The sequence below is a fragment of the Octopus bimaculoides genome, chromosome 4 (genome assembly GCF_001194135.2).
Source record: "Octopus bimaculoides isolate UCB-OBI-ISO-001 chromosome 4, ASM119413v2, whole genome shotgun sequence".
Lineage (NCBI taxonomy): Eukaryota > Metazoa > Mollusca > Cephalopoda > Octopoda > Octopodidae > Octopus > Octopus bimaculoides.
In genome coordinates, this window is record NC_068984.1 from 33,354,189 (window position 1) to 33,359,455 (window position 5,267).

Consider the following 5,267-nt stretch of genomic DNA (forward strand, 5'->3'; position numbering starts at 1 on the left):
TTATCAATTATCATTTTCAATTTCTGTTTATTTATTTTATTTTTCTATTGCAGTATTAATGTGGAAATCATTCTGACCACCACCATTTTCCTCTTTTGTTTTTCTATTTTTATTTTTCATTACTCTCAGTTAATGATGCTGCATCTTAGATAAGATTTGTAGTTGCGCTAATTATATCTGTTATAGCTGTTAAACTCAAGTACCATCTAAAACACGTAGGAGTGGGGGATGACCATCAAAAAAAAAAAATATCCAAAGAGAAAAAAATACAGAGCGAAAGAAAGAAAAGATTACTTCGGTGATGGAGAAAGTTATCAAATCTAAAATATAATTAGATATCAAAATAGTTTTAATTGGTCATCAAGCGCCACTTTCCATTTTCTCTTTCTTTTTTACATTCTTTTCTTTCTTTCTTTTTAACACTTCCCTCTAATGTACATTCGAACGCCATTTTCATAGCAAGTTGAAAGGTTTGTTAGAATTCGTTCATAGCACTGATTATTATCTGTTATTTTATGAATTCTGCAACAAACACCGATCTTTTTTGTTGATAATAGTTTCACTTTCCTTCAATAAAAAAAGGAGTTGATAGTTTCTTTTCCTTTTATCTCTTTCCTTTTACTTTTATCAGATATTACAAAAACTAATTGAAAAACAGATTCTGCCGTAGACATGGCAAACAGTTCCGAACTTGACAGTCTCTCTGGTAGTACACACATTATCTTTATAAAGCTATTATTATTATTATTTTCTTTTCTTTGCACAGCTTCTAACGCTAGAGATGTACTACAGTGTCAGCTGTTCACTAAGGTAACACCCCTTATTTTTCAAGCACCATCCGGAGTATTCGAACTGTTCCAAACAGTGCTGTTTTCTGCAATTGCTCCACCCTTAACGCAGCTCCTATTCATTCCTTGTGCTTCTCAAGATTTTGACTCACTGTTCCCATGGTTCCGACAATTATTGCTACTACTACCAACTTCTTAACCGCCAAAGCATACCTTGTTTTCAGCTGGACATGCTATATCTATGATCCACAGTCGTTTGTTTTCTTTCTCAGTTAACACTCTGTCAGGTTTCCTATACTCTATCAGATGGTCGCACTAAATCATATAATCCCATAGAATCTTTGCATTATCATTTTCGATGATGCCTTCGGATTTATGTTCGTACAACATTTTTGATCTGTCAAGTCCATACATGCTGCCAAGTGTCCAATTGACAATGCTTACTATATTGTCATGACGTCTCTTATATTATTTATGGGATAGTGGCGTACATTCACTGGTAATATGCTATACGGTTTCACCATTTTGTCCAGAAATTCTGCACTTATCACTTTTTAATGTGTTGTCTGTTCAGTATTTGATATAATTGGTTCTTAGTGCTTGCTTTTGCGCAGCACAGGTTAGAGCCTCCGTTTTCGGTTTTCAATCATTTTTAGTCATCCACAGCTATCTTTTTTCACTGTCAGTCTTGATACACCATATCAACCAGAGAACTGACTAGGGATTCATCTTACCATAAAGTTTGAGTTAATCCATGAATAACAAGTGATTGACTATTTGTTGGCGGCCCTTTTATAGATACCTGGCTTTTGCTTTCCTCATAGTTAGTGTTAGTGATATCATGCACATTACAAAGTTCAGTGGGGACAGGCAGTCCCCAAGGAAGATCCATCTCCTGATTTCTATTGTCCCTAATCTTCTCCTATATGCTATCAGTTCCGTCCTCCAATTTGCCATACTCTTTTGTAAGCAATCGCTCAACATTCGATGTAATAGCAAATAGGTTCATACATTCTATAACCCAAGAATGCGGAATCATATCGTATAACTTACGATATCGATCCATGACATGGATAAGTTAGTATTCCTCCTCTTGCAGTCTCTAAGTACAGTTTCGTCTACCAGCATTTAATCCTTAGTACCTCTGCACTTCCGCTTGCACCTCTTCTGATCATGTGGCAGGACTTCATTTTCCCCAGATGACTGTACATTGACTCTGCGATTGTTCCAGTCAATAATTTCCTTATAATTGGCAAGCAGGATATCGACCTGTAATTGTCTACTGTATTGCTTCTTTATCGATGCTTTCCAAGCACAGCACTGTCCTACCCATTGTCAACTATTCTGGTGTTGCTTGGTTGGCATTTAGCAAGGTGTTGATTTGTGCAGCTGTTCGTGCATAACATTCACCAAATCATTTGATCCAGTAGCTTTGAAATCCATCGGGACATGGGGTCTTCCAATTGCTTATCTTTTTGCTGATTTCCTTCACTTCCCTAACGTAAGTGACTAGTTCTACCTCTTTTGGACAGACCACTGTTTGTTTTGAGTCTTGCAACTATTCAACATCTTTCATGTGCTCCATGTTTTGAGTCCAGATGTCAGTCCAAAACCTTTGACTTTCAATGTTATCAGGTATCAACTTTTCATCTTTACAATCTCCATCTATTTCTTTGTAGCATCTCCTCTGATCTATTCTGAATAATCTATTCTACTGGTATCCCTTCGTTCATCAATCATATCTTACCATCTTTGCTTTCTTTGCAGCGGGCCGTTGTTTCAGTTCTTCCATTACAACTTTCAGGCCCTTTCTTTCAATATCATACTTCCTGTTAGCGGGCTATATTTTTGTTCGCTTTTAAGCTTTCCCTTCTTTTTTCGGTCTAACACAGAGATTTCCTTCGGGAGCATATCTAACACCTCCTGTATTCTTCTTTTCCACCATGGATCTGTCCTTTTGCCACTCCCATTATGTTTCTTTTTCTTGACATCAGCGCCTACATTCTCTACTTCAATAATACTCCCTGCCTTGATAAAATTATTTCTTATTTTCACAACTAGTTTTGTGATGTATTTCAGAATTTCATTCACATTTTTCGTTTCTTGAATCCAATTCCACCGATCAACCAATTTAATGCTGCAAATAATGTCGCTATCGTTTTTCTGTAGCTTTGCCTTTTTTCTGTTGTCGATTGCCTTTTGCCCATCTGTCGTGTAACCATTAAATTTTTTGTCTTCTTCCAGATCATCGATATATCTCTCATCGAGGAAGCTATCACTGTTCCTTTCCTGCGGTTTGTTAGAGATCTCACCTAGGTTTTCTGCTATGAAATTACATTTATCAGTAATAACTGAATTTTCATCGCTTACTCTACTAATTTTTTCCAATACCCGTCTTTTGATACCTTCGAGTTCTACTGCTGTGAACCAAGGATTTTTTCTTGTTGCTCTAGCTTGATCACATAATCTCTTTTCCGTGAGTTGAAACAGACCTCTTTCTCTCCATTGATCATACACAATTTGTCAGAATCCTCTAATCTGATCGCCATTTTCATCTACAGGTTTACTCAGGTGGTAACACACCATGCATGGCCACAGCTTTGATTTTTTTTGTTCCATCTACGCCGTGTGTGCTGCTCCATTGCTGGATTACGTCAGGCTGGAAGGTCATTGGGTAGTTTGATTTTGAATTCACCTTGGCTTTGTTCAACAAAAGCGTTGCCATTTCCTACAGCAACAGAGTAATTAACTCTCTTTCATCAGATTGACCTTCTGTAAGAAGTCTTAGATGGGTTGTCAACTCAACTACATCCATATGATGTCAACAAACTGTGATCTGCCACCATTATTTTGAAGTAGATATTCTCGTCTCGAGATACCCTAACCAGTCGGTCATATGTGGCGGAAACAGAATCATGTTTACGTCTCCATGCATATTAAGCCATCTGTTTCAGTCGCTTTGCCTTGGTGTCATCTGATTCCTTTGCCATCATTCTCTCGGCCGTTGTGCCTTTGCTGCTAAATTTTCTTTTTCAGTCGCTTATTATAATATAAATGAAAGATCGTTAAAAACTATCTTTTTAGCGTGCTAGAAATAGCAACGATTATTGTAAGGCTTATAGCGTTGCAAGTAGCCATACCAACAAATCACTTCTTCATTTAAAAAAAAATTTATACATGTATATTACAGAATTTTCATTTTATCAAAACTATTCATTTATCAAACTCCGGAAACTGATAATATTCTTGAAATTTTCTCGTAACAAAGTTATGTAGCTATTATTAAATTACCATTAATGACAATAGAGGCGAGCGAGAATGAGGGACTGAGGCAAATAAAAACGTAAAATGTTGTTCGTAACGAACTAATAGCGTTTATTATTACCCATTAAAATCTACTCTGCAGTGAATGCAATGAATATTTAAATTTGTGTCAATAAACTTCAGAAATCGAAATTAGAGGCAATTTCTTAAAACATGAATTTATAAAAATATTTCCAGACTAGCTGGCAGAATTGTTAGCACGCCAGGTGAAATGCTTAGCGGCATTTCCTCTGCCACTACGTTCTGAGTTCAAATTCCGACGAAGTCGACTTTGCCTATCATCCTTTCGGGGTCTTAAATAAGTAGCAGTTACGGACTGGGATCGATGTAATCTACTTAGTCCCTTTATCTGTCCTTGTTTGTCCTCTCTATGTTTAGCCCCTTGTGGGACATAAAGAAATAACAATATTGCTTTCTTTTAGTACTTTTAGTAATTGTTACATACCTAATCAATAATCAGATCTCTCTATTATACTATAGATCATTGGTGAGAAAGAGAGAGAGAGAGAGAGAGAGAGAGAGAGATGTGCATGTAATCAAAGTGACACTGGAATAAAATATATAAAGCCCAGTTTACTACTGGTCTGATAAGGGTACACCAGGCATATGCATCACGAAAATATGTACGTGACATGGTGATGTCATATCAAGATAAACAGCTCAGGTTGGGCCCAGTTAAGTCGAGTATCCCATCCCTCTCAAAATATCCCTGAATAAGGTTTGTTTAAGGATGTTGAACGGAACACCAATTTCTTCAGAAGTGAATTATCCAAACTCCAAACAAATCCACTCAACACATGGCTGTGATGCTCCCCACTACTTGTGCTCGTAATCAGAGATGCTCATATAATCAGCCACCGAAGGACATGAACATCTGGTTATAGTCAAGCAATTGAGAAGCAAATGTGTGGTATTGCGCAGAAAATTTGCTGTAGCCTATCTTTTATATCAAGACAAAACAATGCACATAACACTTTTCATCATTTAAGAAGAGAAGCCATGAAAATCACTGCCTTGTACTGCATCAAGGCGTATATTTTCTTCCACATCATCATCATCATCATCATCATCATCATCATCATCTTCTTCTTCTTCTTCTTCTTCTTCTTCTTCTTCTTCTTCTTCTTCTTCTTCTTCTTCTTCTTCTTCTCCTTA